A 13,633-nucleotide genomic window follows, 5' to 3' on the forward strand; every position below is an offset into this window, starting at 1 on the left:
GGCCAACGGCATCCTGGCCTGTATAAGAAGCAGTGTGGCCAGCAGGTCGAGGGAAGTGATTGTGCCCCTGTACTCGGCTCTGGTGAGGCTGCACCTCGAGTACTGTGTTCAGTTTTGGGCCCCTCGCTACAGGAAGGACATGGACGTGCTCGAGCGAGTCCAGAGAAGGGCGACCAAGCTGGTGAGGGGTCTGGAGAACAAGTCTTACGAGGAGCGGCTGAGGGAGCTGGGCTTGTTCAGCCTGGAGAAGAGGAGGCTCAGGGGCGACCTCATCGCTCTCTACAGTTACCTGAAAGGAGGCTGTAGAGAGGTGGGGGTTGGTCTATTCTCCCACGTGCCTAGTGACAGGACGAGGGGGAATGGGCTAAAGTTGCGACAGGGGAGTTTTAGGTTGGATGTTAGGAAGTACTTCTTTACCGAAAGGGTTATTAAGCATTGGAACAGGCTGCCCAGGGAGGTGGTGGAGTCACCATCCCTGGAGGTCTTTAAAAGACGTTTAGATGTAGAGCTTAGGGATATGGTTTAGTGGAGTACTTAGTGTTAGGTCGGAGGTTGGACTCGATGATCTTGAGGTCTCTTCCAACCTAGAGAAATCTGTGAATCTGTGAATCTGTGAATCTGTAAACTGGAAAATAACACCAGAAGTCTTTATGGAAGCTAAGCACAAGAAAGACAAGAAGGTGTTCGGTAAGTCTGTAGAATTATCAGGGGGTAAGTCATTTCTGACCAACCTTGCTGCCTTCTCTGAGATGATGATTAAATCTGCAGAAAATCAGAAGAGCACTATGCATCACTTATTATGGTTTTATCAAAGTCTTTGACATGTTTTGCACAGTATCCTTATAGCCATATTTGAGAGACATGGACTGCTGTGGATTGGTGGGGTAAAATGTTAGTGGGCAGCAGTTCAGTCTTAATTGGTGCTGGTTCTGAGTGGCTTTCATCTGGGCTGATAATGGGGCGTGATGCTTTTTAGTAACCTCATCAGTGACCTGCACAGCCGGCTGGAATGTATTCTTGTCAAGTTCATGGCCAATCTGAAATTAAAGGGAGTGATTGCTATGATGAAGGTAAATGCTGCCATTCAGAGGAACCTTACCGGGCTGGAGAAATGGGCTGACAAAAGCCTTACTGAAATTTGAAAAAGGCAAATGGAAGTCTTCTATCTGGGGTAGAACAACCCCATGTATCATTAAAGCCCATGAGCCTTTGAAGTTAGCTCTGCTTGCAGATGACCTCCAGCGATCTCTTTCAGCCTTATTTTTCCTATTATATAGGCAGCCTGGAAATTCATGCTCTTATAGGTCATTAAAAATTGGTATCTTGATTCTTCTCCTTGGATATCAAAGGAGGTATTTTGGCCTTCAACTTCATATGTTAAGCTGTTGTGATCTAGAACATTTTGTAGTAATCTTTCTAAGGATGTTGGTCTACTGTATATTTAATGAGGGGGCAGAAGCTCTACCCCTTCATCTCCAAAGTGACATATCATTGTGGTTGCATTGTGTTAGTCAGCCCCATACACAATGTAGGAAAAGCTGGAACTAGTTGAATTGTTCTTAACATTTAAAAACAATAATGGCATCCAGAAGTGTTAGATGTTTCTTGTTTGTTGTTTTTAATGGAATTAACCTTACCATCTCGTATGTAATTCCAACAGGTACTTTAAAATTGCAGTGATAATCAAAGGAAAATTTGTGCATCTGTGTTTCTCTTACTATTTTACTTCCTTGGTCAAAGAATATCTTTCTGCATTGTTTGGTACTTCTGACTGTTCAAAAGTTTGTCTAACACTTTGTTATGGGACAATGTTTTGGGAACTTTTGAAAAGTTTTGATTTGCCTCTTGATTTGCAGTTCAGCATATTGGTTGCCTGCATCGGGTTGAATACGTTCGAGAGTATCAGCTAAGAGAGCTTAACTCTGTTCAAGAAAAAGACAATTTTAAAAAGAAAAAAAAAGTTTCAGTAGCATTAAAAATTTCTATTGGTCTTTCCTATTAATCAACATATTTTAGTACTGTACATTTCTATCTTTGAGTGGTTTACTTTTTAATTTTAGTAGTATCTGAATCTAGTTTTTCCTCTGTATATTCAGGAACTGAAGGTAAAGGGGGTTAATCGTCAATGATGCTACATGTTGCAGTGTACAGATGTTGTTAGAGCATTAACGTATGAGGCAGACCTGGAAATTCAAAATAAGGTCACAAGCTTGACAATATTCCCATTGTGTATTTGCATAAATTTTACTGTTCTGAAACCACTTAGAATGTGCATTGGATGTGATTGAATTGAGCAACAGTAATAAGCAACACTGCTTTGTAATTGCTCTCTCAGTAACAGTTATGTCTTACAGAGAAGAAGCAGGGAATTAAAAATAACTAAATAATATATTAATCCTTGAATTATCTTGCAGAATGAAGCACTGAGCTTTTTAAAAGAAATGTTTCATTCTGAGTAGGGTATGGAATGTAAAGTGAGACATACGAAAAAAGAACGAGTAAGGAGATTAAGTGCAGAAACTAGATACATAGATAAAACTGACTGGAAGTTCATACAGTGGGCCTCAACTTGTATTTACTCTTCTTGAGTGGGGGTTAGTAAAGTATTTTGCATTGCTCAAATGTATTTTGGCAGGTTGACAGCAGAACTGACTGTCTGAAGCCAGTATGTTATGAAGGCTTACGTGGACTGTAGCTAGTTACTTTAGAATGAGCAAAGAAGGAGCCTGCTTTGCGCAAAAAGGTGTTTGAGATCTCTATTTTGTCTATGGGCTGCCCAATGAACAGTAGTAGGTGCTTCTGTAGGTTCCTGTAGTCAGAAGTTGGAGAGGGTTAGGTTTTGTTTCCCACTCCTCTCAGTCCTAATAATAATAGAAACTGAACCACAAAATCTTAATCACATTGTCCAGAGTAACATGTACAAAGAAGAAATATTATAATTACTTTGATATTCCCTATTCAGTCCTGGATGTTCTTGTAATTCATTAGAACTGTCCAGACAATGTAGTAGTATAGTTCCAATTTTTGCTATTTCATGATGTGAGCCTGGATCTCATGATCTCATTTCATGAGATCATGATCTTCCCTCTCCACTGCTGTTAAGGATTGCACTGAAAAAGTTTCCCAGTGTTCCCACATTTAATATTTCCAAGCCTTTTTCCACTAGAGAAATCACCACAAGGTGTGTTGGGTAAATATCCTTTGATGGCAATTATAGTCCGTCAAAGAATAGAGCTATACCGTGGAGAACAGAAGATATTTAGAAAGAAAGTTAGACCATGCATCAACTTTAAAAATAATTTTATCATTCGTTCTAGAACAACAAAACAAATGAGTTATGTATTATTTCAGCTAGCAAGTTAGAAATAGGAGACTGAAGATAGCCAACAGATTTAATCATCAATGAGACTGCTTGTTGATGACAGTATTTTTGGTAGAAACTGGATCAACCAATATTTTACAGAATTCTTTTTCATACTAAAAACGATTCTACTCTTCTGTTCCTTCCTCTTTTTCTCTTTTGCTAGCAGGTCTCCAGCTGGCCTGGGAGGCTTATCACCTCTATCTGGTTATTAACAGTCCATTTGCTTAAGTACCTATCCTAATTACTTTCTGTAGTTCCTCTGAGAGACACTTCATTTAAAGAACTCTAGGAAAAGTTCTGGTCTGACTGATGACCACGCAGTCACATATCTGCCACCTGCTAGCATCTCTTAAGCCAAAATAAGTTTGTGGGGAGAGATCCTGTGCTGTTCTATGTTTTAAAGGTTTTGTTTCCCAGTTTTCTCTTCACATTCCCTAGTCCCCTTTCAAACTGCCTTCTTTCCAGCTTTAGCTCTTTACTGAGTATCAACAGTGTATTCCAGTACAAGCTGCTGTTCTAAACTTTGTAGGTAAGATACTGTGCAACACATACAAATTGGAGGTATTGCATGAACTGAATTTACAGGAATTTGGATCAGAACAGACTAAAGAATACAGTGAGTAAAGGTCCACAGTGCCTCCTGAGGTATCTTGAGGACAAAAGATCACAAAATGGCTGTAGTGTGTAACACAGATATGAAGAATGATGTAAGATGTTCTGATTGTTCTTGAGGTATTTTTGCTAGCTTGTAGAAGCTGTATTCCTTTGCAGGAAACACAAGCATCTGGCTTTGTTTTGGCATGGTCATAGATTCATTAAGGTTTGAACAGACTTCCAAGATCATCTAGTCCAACCATCACCCACCAATATCACCCACTAAACCATGTCCTTAAGCAGCACGTCCAACCTTTGCTTGAACACCCCCTGGGATGGTGACTCCACCCCATCCCTGGGCAACCCATTCCAATGCCTGACTACTCTTTCTGAGAAGAAATGTCTCCTCATTTCCAACCTAAACCTCCTCTGGCACAACTTGAGGCCATTTCCTATAGTCCTATCACTAGTTATCTGCTAGAAGAGGCTGACCCCCAGCTCCCCACACCATCCTTTTAGGGAGTTGTATAGAGCAATAAGGTCTCCCCTGAGCCTCCTCTTCTCCAGACTAAACATCCCCAGTTCCCTAAGCCGCTCCTCACAGGACTTGTGTTCCAGGCCCTTCACCAGCTTTGTAGCCCTTCTCTGGACGTGCTTCAGAACCTTGATGCTTTTCTTATGGTGAGGAGACCAAAATTGAACACAGTACTCAATGTGCAGCCACACCAGAGTAGAGTACAGGGGGACAGTCACTTCAATGGTGGCTACACTATTCCTGATTCAAGCCAGGATGCCGTTGGCTTTCTTGGCCACCTGGGCACGCTGACAACTCATGTTCAGGTGAGCGTCAACCAACACCCCAGATCCTTTTCCTCTGCACAGCTTTCCAGCCACTCTGTCCCAAGCCTGTAGCATTGTATCTCTCACAAGTCTCTTCCTGAGTGTGTGTAATACTAAGCCCATCAAAGTCAGTAGAAAGACTCAGTGTACTTGGGTACAAATACTTTATTTCGGACTTCATTTCCTCTATTTTTTTTTCCTGTGTTCCTAAGAACAAAACAAAACTTCTATATTATGTCAGGATTAATAGATTCACTCTAAGAATTCTGAATGCAATTCAACTGCTGTTTTCTATAGGAAAGCAGATGTTTATCCACCCGATGTGACAATAATGACTGTAGCTATTAAAAAAAAAAGCGCACACTCATTATGCTCAGGTTAGCTGATATGTAACATTGCAAACATTCTTGTTCAGTCGTTCTAATGCACCACAATGTACGCACAATAGATTTCTGTCTTGTGGCCAGCAGAGCTATGCCTCCTTATTTGTATTGTAAATGTTTCAGTCAAATTAGTGTATTGAAAACAAGTTTTGGAACCATGGATAAGGCAATAATATGCATCAGAGTTGATAAGTGCCATAAAAATGGCCTTTGGTGGGTCATTATATAATTTGTACCTATTTTGTAAGTTTTTTCTTGATAGTTCCAGAAATAGGACCTTACACTGAAGACTGACAGAAGTTGAACTGGAGAGGTGTGAACAAAATTACTATGGCAACACTAAATGTTGTGTATGTGAAGAGGCAGGTGAGACCCTTGTGGATCATCAAAAGCCAACCTGGCTATTATAATGAATGGTAATTGGTTAAATTATTAAGCATTCTATTGCTTATCCCACAGTAACTAAATGGCCTTGCAGTTACCATATAATTACTGAATGACTGATGGTCTGTTTTCTTCTTTGTAATTTTGTAGAGTCTAATTTGTCACGATAAGAAAAAAGAGTCTAAAGCTTTCTTACCAATCACAAGTCCTGTAAGGTGCTGAATGCCTTTGATTCATTGATAAATAATGAAGTTGGCACACTGAGTTTCTTTGGGGATTGGTCACTGATGTTGCAAGGTATTCATGTGGCAGCAGGAAACTGGTTTAGATACTAATCTGAGATTTAAGGTCTATTTACGCTGTTTGTTAAACCCAACAGAGCCTGGGTTTGCGCTCTATAACTTATGTATTCAGATTAGTAAAGCTCTGATTATAGCTTTTACCTGCGTAAGCCCCAGGGTGAGTGGTAACTTTGTCCACTTCATTCAGCTCAGTTCTACTCTTTGAACAGCTGCTGAGCTGCAGCCAAGAGTCACGTTTGAGAGATGCTCTTAATTGCTTCTGAGCCATTAGGTGCCACTTCTCCTCTGAAATCAAAGCCAAATGCACATATCTCCTTTTCTTCATTGCTGAAGTGGCAAATTCACATCACATCTGGGAAAGGGATGCTGTTCGCTATTGCCTCCCATAGGCATAAGGGAGGAGTGCAGTCCTGTGTTTTTGTTTAGTTTTGGCTATGAAGTTGCAGCTAACAGCTATGACTTCCCCTTTGAGAGCAGAGCTATAGATTACCTCCTCCCCTCCATTATAGTGAAGTAAACTGCAGTATGAGCTGAGAAATATTTTCTTAACTCTCAATGTTAGCAGAATTTGATTCCCAGTAATGGAAAAAAAGAGAACTTTGTGCTCTTAACTCCAAGTTCCCTTGTTAGCTACTGCCTTGCTCAAGCTACAGACAGTGAAGTCTGACTTTGAACACAATAGGACAATAGATTTGTTAGGTTACGTCTTCTGGATCAAACTAGATTTGACCTCTATTATAAACACAGGCATAAGAAATATGGATCCACTCTCAGGTTTGGCTACTGACTTAACAGATGCATTTGAATAAGTCTCTTTCTGTTTCCATACTCTATCTGTAAATCTTATATATAGCACTTTCTTTTGTCACCCTTTGTCTAGCTAGTCTGTTTAAAATTAGTGGTGTGAGTGGGAGGGTTGTGGGTTCTTGTCTATTTCTGAAAGACTTGGTCACTAGACCATCAATTTGGGTCCCCTGGGTAGTATCATAATATGTTGAATTTTGGTACAGAGCATACAGCTCATTCTGCTAGTCTGTTTTATACTGTATTTGATCCTCTTTACACTTGGCTGTAGTAACCACACACTGGGAGGGTGTTGGACACAGTTGTGTAATACAAGAACTGAGTCAGGTATGCCAATTCACTGAAACAGCTTTAGAACTAGTTATAAAAAGAGGTTATGAGTTTTCTTCTGGGTAGATTCATATCCTTCTTTTCAAAAGGACTTAAAAATTCCAGGCTATCTAATCAAATGTAGTGTCAAGCATATTTGAAGCAAGCTGATAACAGAGCAAAATAGTCTATCTTCATGAGAATTGGTCAGGGTAAACGTGCCCTTAAAATAGAAGTCAGTGTTCTACTTTCTAGTGGAACCACTGATCTTTTAGGACTTACCATCTCCTAATATAAGTGTTGATCATTGCCCTCTGTCGTGCCTTCATAGTTGAGGGTGGGGTTTGGGGATTTGTATTTTAGAAGATCTGGCAGGTTACAGTGATAGTATTAGGAGGGGTTTTGAACCTCTCATAAAGAAGAGGGATGTGCCTAGTAATTATTTAAGGACTGCAACTGGCAGTAAGGACTCAGGTTAAGAAAGCTTGGGGCTACAGAACATGGACTCATTATTCAGCAGTGCCTCAGTATGACTGTGTATAGATAGCAAGATTCAAATAACTTATTCTAACATTTTTTGCAGCCTTCATTGCTATTTTTTGCAGATGCTTAGGCTGAGTTTTGAGAATGGAACTTATGTTTGTTAGTGGAAGAACAGCAGAACTGAGTTATTGCAGTAATTTGAAGGGTTCTGTTAAATAAATTGATGTCTTGATGTCAGATATGCATATCTGACACATAATTGCAGTGCAGTGATTTCTTTCTTTCCCATTAGGAGGGTAGTGGAGAGGATTAGAGTTAGGGAGAGTTAAGGGCACAGGGGTATATATTTGAATTTTTGAAGGCAAACTGAAGAAGCTTCATCAACAGATACAACTTTTCACTTAATTTTTCAAATGCCAGAGCATGCAATTTTTTATTTATTTTTTAAGTGTGGTAGTTAGAGCTCAACAAGACTGCAGTCTCTGTGCTTGTACTGTTGACAACTTCAGCTGCATCCGGAGTCATAAAGTGTGAGTGGTAATCAATGGATATGAAAATCCATTTATTAAATTGCAGTCATTATGCAGTTCACAGCCTTTAGGGAAGGCTAGGGTTAGGGATAGAGGCTGTAAAGCCAAAGTAGTTATTGTAGTTGGAAGTTCTGATGAAGAAAACTGTGAGTAGTTGTCCATAGAAGTGAATGTCTTGTTCATTTTGGGGCTGTGGTGTACATCAACTCTTAACTTTAGCCTTAGTCTGCGATGTAAGCAAGTTTAGGATTAGAAAGTGCAGATCATGACTGATTTCAGGCAAATGCACTCACACAAGCTCAGGGTGGCTAGCTGTTGTTCCGTCTTCTAGAACCTGAGTGTTTTCCAGTTGGACCTGTAGTTGAATTTTAGAAGACCCTGTATTACTTCTGTTTATTTTTCATGTATCTGCAGGTGCCTATTTTGTATTTAACTATCTCTTAGATGTCATAATCTTTCTCTTTTTTTTTTTTATTGGCTAGGGTTTTAGAGAGAAAGCATTGTTTCTTCATTAGAAAAATATTTCCATTTTTTCCTAGCCCAGTATTTATAGACTTGAATATTTCATTTTTAATTTTGGGGAGCATTTGGTTGGACAGGCTGAAGCAGTGACATGAGATGTGTGTGATGCTGTGGTGCATATCCCTCTTCCTGCCAGAGTTTAACTTTGCAACTCCCATGTGAGTGTCCTAAGTATCTGCTTATAAAGGAGGAATATGTTCTGTTCCCATGAAATAATTAAATATTCACTGGACTGAAAAGGTAAACAAGAAGGAACTTTATGACCCAGTGGGTGGGATATTAGTGTGTAGACAGGTGAGTGAATCTCTAGCTGCTGCTTTGGTGAATACTTAATATAAAATACTTAGATATTTTGGAGAGCAGGAACTGCAACCCCATGATGCTTCTGCCTCTACAATATTACTGTCCTAACCAGTGGACTGTGGTGTGTTCTTTCTTTCACCTATTATTATTGCTATTATTATTTCACCTATTATTATAAACTGGAAATCAGAAATTTAAACATCATGTAAACTGTACCTTCATAGTCTGAGCAGTCTGCAGTGGCTATAAGGCTACATACTCCGAGATAGAGATGTAATTGTATGACTTAGAAACCCTATGTTTCCTATGTTCTGAGGAAGTATTCACCGCACTGTTTTGTTCAGGTACAAAGAGTTAATACTCTATGTATACTTCACAAAACTACGGGCAGTCTCTGAGAATGCCAACATAGTAGAACCCACAAACCAAGTAGCTAGATGAATATCCACTTGGTGAATTCTTACAAGACCTAGACATTACAGCCACAGTGTAGGCAGAATAAACATTCTCAGTAGCAGGTTTTATTTAGAGCCACAATGGTGGCATCATAGGGACTTTTGACCCTGCAGGCACTTGGCAACAGTTGACAGGAATTAAATGGCCTAGGATTTAGGCACTGGGGTGTCAACTCCGATAGCCAAATCTGGTTTTGGATCTAGCTTTTTTCGTTTTAATATTTATGCACTAGGTCTAGTTCTGAATTAGGCTGATGAATTTAGGTGACTTGTTAATCTGTCTTGAAAATGCTTTGGACTTTTTCTTAAAAAAATAAAAATAAAAAAGCTAGAACCACAAAGAATAAAAGAAGATGAAAAACAAGAACTGAAATTTAGCCTGACTTAAACCGAAAAATTGTCATCAAGTAGTGTTTTGTCATGGTAGGCTTTTTTAAAGAGCAAATGTAAATAGATGTAACTAAATAATTGTTATACGTTTCTGTTAAACCTGTTTCAGACTTGCCTCAAAGGTACCTGACAAAAACTGTTACAACAGTTAGAGACAGCTGACGTGTTTAGGGGATGCCAGTGAAGAACCCCATTTTAAAGATTCAAAGTAACTATGAAAATGTATTGAAATTGTGATTACATGTTGAAAAAATGAGCCAAATCCACTGTGCACCAATTGCACCCTTCTTACAGCTCCTTGCAGTAACTCCACTGAACGAGTGGAAGTAGAAAGGAGTTACCATCCTGTTTCTACTCTCAAAGAAAAAGTTTGGAAAATGCTAAAATGCTAATTCAGTGGAAGCAGAAATATTTTGGAGATTTCTATGGGAATGAGAAAACAAATGCATAACTGTATTAAGCAAATACTTATTTTAAAAAGTTCTAATATCCTTCCTTCATAGAAGGATATGTTTATACAGGTTCAAGTTCACTAGAGATCTTAAGAGCATCCAACAGTGTTTTCAAGTCTGTTAATCAACAAAGCCGAACAACTTCAATACACAGCTGTAAGCTAATAATGTAGATTTCAAATGCAAACAGGTTAAAAAAGGCACAGCAAGAAGACACACCAAATCCATGCTCTTCATCTGTCCCTCAGTTTCTGGATGTTTGATGTATTGAATGAGAAATATGTTTTCTACTCCCCATACTGATTACATGCAGATGTAATAAAGACATTTCTAGTGCTTCAGGCACATCTGTCATGATATCATTTGATATGCTATCAATGGAAGAAGAAAGTATCAAATGACTGAAGTAATTATGCTTCAATATTACAGGACAGAATATATATGCTCACGATGGGGCATGGTTTCAGGGAGCAGAGAAGCATCTGAATTAAATTCTTGATGTAGAAATGTTTTGAAGAGAGTGTGTTCTGAAATTGAAAAAGCATCTGCTGACCTATCTGAAGTCAGAGACTGCAATATGGCCTCTATTAGTAAACATAAGAGGTTATCATGTAGTTAAATGCTATAATAATAAATTAAAATATGTATAATAGAATCTTCTTGTCTTCAACATAAAAATACAGTGCTAATGATTAAATGATGCTGGAGTTTAGTATTAACAAAAATGTTTTTATATAATAATACAAATCAAGATTTCTCAAACAGTTTATTTTAAATACATTATTATTAGCTATCGCTATTGTTATATTTTGTAAATTACTCCAAAGATAATCCTGAAAAGTTAATGCTTTTCACCTTCAGAAGTTGAAAATACATTCCCCTCTAAGGATTTGTCAGTCTAAGAAATAAGTCATCAGTTGTATTATATTTTATAACTTGCAGGCAAAACCTCCAATGAAACTCTGCAAAATGTTTTTTGATTAGGGTTTGGGGGCTGGTTTTTTTTTTTTTGAACATTTTTGTGGTAGGGAGATGGGGAAGGTCTTGTTCATAGATTTGTACTTTTTTTTTTTAAAAAAAAAAGGTCAGTTTTTTACTGTGCATCAATGTTGTTCACTGTCAACGGTGAAAATCAAAAGATCTGATTTTCCAGAGCAATTCAGTTGACGTTTCCTTTTCACACTCTGGACTTCCAGAATGTTAAGAGTATTGATTAAACATCTGGTATTTCGGTAGGTTTCCCATATCTTTAAAAGAACAGCTCTCAAATGATCCGGAGACTGCAACAATGTGCTGTTGCTCATTTTAGAGTAATTGAACGTATTTTGTGCAGAGGGGGTGGGACATAAAACTTACAGGAAGTTTTTGTTGTTACTGTTTTTTCAATATCATGTTCTATAAATGTGTGTGTGTGTGTGTATGTATGTGTATATATATATATATGAAATACTCCAAGGGTGTCTTTTTTTTTTTAGGCATTTGCTGTGCCTAAAAGGTTTCTTGGTCTTCTGAGGAAATGACAACAATAATCAAAAATATGCCTGTAACTTTCTACCATTATCTAAGAAATCCCATAAAGCATTATGTTCATGGCTGTCTAATCATTCTTCTGTCTCCAAGAGCAGCCAACAGTAGAATCCTACAAAAAAATGGATCGGTGATCGAGGAACACCCTGAGCCAGAAGTACTGCTTGACCTACTAATACTCCATGAACTTGTTAAATTCATTTTTGAATGTTTGTTCTTTTGACCTCTACAACATCAGATGGCAATGAGTTTCACAGTATGATTATATTATATACTGCATGGAAAAGCACTCTGACTTAATTTAAATCTGCTATCCCCATTATTTCCTGGGGGTGTTCCTTCATTCCTATGTTTTGTAAAATAGAAAATAATTGCTTCCTCCTCATGCGCTCCACATAATTCATGTTTCTATAGACCTCTATCATCAGCTACCTCTTTTTCCAAACTAAGAAATCCTGCATATACTTTCCTGGTATGGAAACTTTTAATTTTTCTTGTTGACAACCTGTGATGTAAATATTTGTAAAAACTAAAAATACAAAATAGTAGGCAACAGGTGAAAGCAAAAATTGTCTGGAATTCTGCACCACGAGTGGACTGGGTTATGTTGCTAGTGCAGTGAAATTCTTTTTCTGGTTAAGATAATGGCATGTTTCAGTGGGGCCAGTTCTCACTCTGGAAGTATATAAAGCATTTCAGTTTTCATCTTTGCAAATCAGTTAGGTAAAACTTGGGGAATATTCAAACTGCTGATGTGCTACTGCAGCTTTCTTGTCGTTGCTCATTTATATGTTGTATCTCATGATTTGTACTGTAGGTACCTGTTTGAATTAGATGATGCAACCTAAGCAAGAACCACCAAAGAAGCACAAATGGAATTATCTGTTTGGTTTTATTGTGAAAGGAGGAATGTTTTCTTCAGAACTTAATCTAAAGCCTGAAGGTTTTTTTGTTTGTTTGTTTTTAATATATTCAAATAAATTATAAGCTTATTACCACAGTCTTACGTTCTCGAGAAGGAAAGGAAAAGGTTCGCCTCTGCACAAACCCCCCCTCCCCTTGTATGTTTATCAGTGCACTCATTTAGATTGCTTTCCTGACTGTTAAATCCATAAATAAAGTTACATATTTAAGTCACCACCACCATGCTCTTCAACTGCTTGTAAAGTCTGAGGGCTGAATGAATTTCAGAACTGATATATCTCATATTCATAAGTTCCAGGACTCAACTTTTAATTCAAGATTTCTCAAAATTTAATCATTCAACTGTCAGCATACAGGTCATGAAGTAGTAAAGACAGGTGAGATATGTGAGCTGTATTGCTTCAGGTACAAACTTTCTTTTCTTTTTGGCCAATGTAGCTGAATAGCCAGGAACGGAAGCAGTTTTCAAGGTGAGCCGTGAATGCATGGAGCTCACACTAGGACTTAGTTATTGAGTAGGTTTTTTGGTGTTTTCTTTTTTTTCTGTCGTGTTTGACACAATGAAATGTGATATAAAGAGAAAACAAAAGCTTGAAAAAAACTTGTAACAACAGGGTAATTGTTATATCACTAGTGATCCTAGTGCTGCTTATGGGGTGAGGAAGAAGACCAGCTGTATTAATAAAATCTAGTTAAAAATATTTAATATGATAATTTTCCAAAATTATATTTTTGTTGAAATCAGTGTTGTCCGGGAATGTTTGTTTTGCCAATATTTGTAGTATGGAAAATAAAAAATAAAATGCATATGGAAAATATTTTTTTTGTCTTAGTGTTTTTGATAATGATAGTGCAGCGATAACTTTTATTGTCAGGAAAATGCATCTTTTTGATTTTGCACTTTGAATTTCCTCTCAATGTGCCTATCTTTTAAAATGCATATCTTTAACATGATATTATTATATCCATTACCATTGTAATTATTTAATAAACGAAAGATAGTTGCAACTGGAGTGGCAACATTGTCACATGGATAAGGTGCCTTGCTGGGTTCATAAAGAATGGAT

The 13,633-nt window shown here is 37.9% G+C and overlaps 1 long non-coding RNA gene across 1 annotated transcript in view; it reads left to right on the top strand.

Annotated features, from left to right (window-relative positions):
- The first annotated feature begins 628 nt into the window (after positions 1-628).
- Positions 629-13,633, top strand: part of LOC308196643 — a 69,760-nt gene continuing 56,755 nt past the window's right edge. The window contains exon 1 of the long non-coding RNA XR_013952318.1: positions 629-687. This is a non-coding gene — a long non-coding RNA (uncharacterized lncRNA). The remainder of the gene's footprint in view (positions 688-13,633) is intronic.

The sequence above is a fragment of the Anser brachyrhynchus genome (assembly GCF_964034855.1).
Source record: "Anser brachyrhynchus genome assembly, chromosome: 5".
Taxonomy (NCBI): domain Eukaryota; kingdom Metazoa; phylum Chordata; class Aves; order Anseriformes; family Anatidae; genus Anser; species Anser brachyrhynchus.